Source organism: Palaemon carinicauda, chromosome 5, assembly GCF_036898095.1.
Source record: "Palaemon carinicauda isolate YSFRI2023 chromosome 5, ASM3689809v2, whole genome shotgun sequence".
In the NCBI taxonomy this organism is placed as follows: Eukaryota; Metazoa; Arthropoda; class Malacostraca; order Decapoda; family Palaemonidae; genus Palaemon; species Palaemon carinicauda.
In genome coordinates this window covers 12,586,016-12,586,217 of record NC_090729.1, presented here as the reverse complement: position 1 = coordinate 12,586,217, position 202 = coordinate 12,586,016, and positions in this window count along the sequence as shown.

Below are 202 nucleotides of genomic sequence, written 5' to 3'. Positions count from 1 at the left end.
CTGGATCCTACGTTTCTCGCCAAGAATGAGTTACCCACCAACAGGTGGGGTCCCTGGAGAATCTGCCCTCTGAAAGAAGATGCATCTCTATGTTCAGTAGAATGCCTAAAGGTCTATCTTCATAGAACTTCAGACTTCAAGGGTGGTCAACTATTCAGGGGAGAAACATCAGGCTCAAATTTATCTCTGAATCAACTCAGAG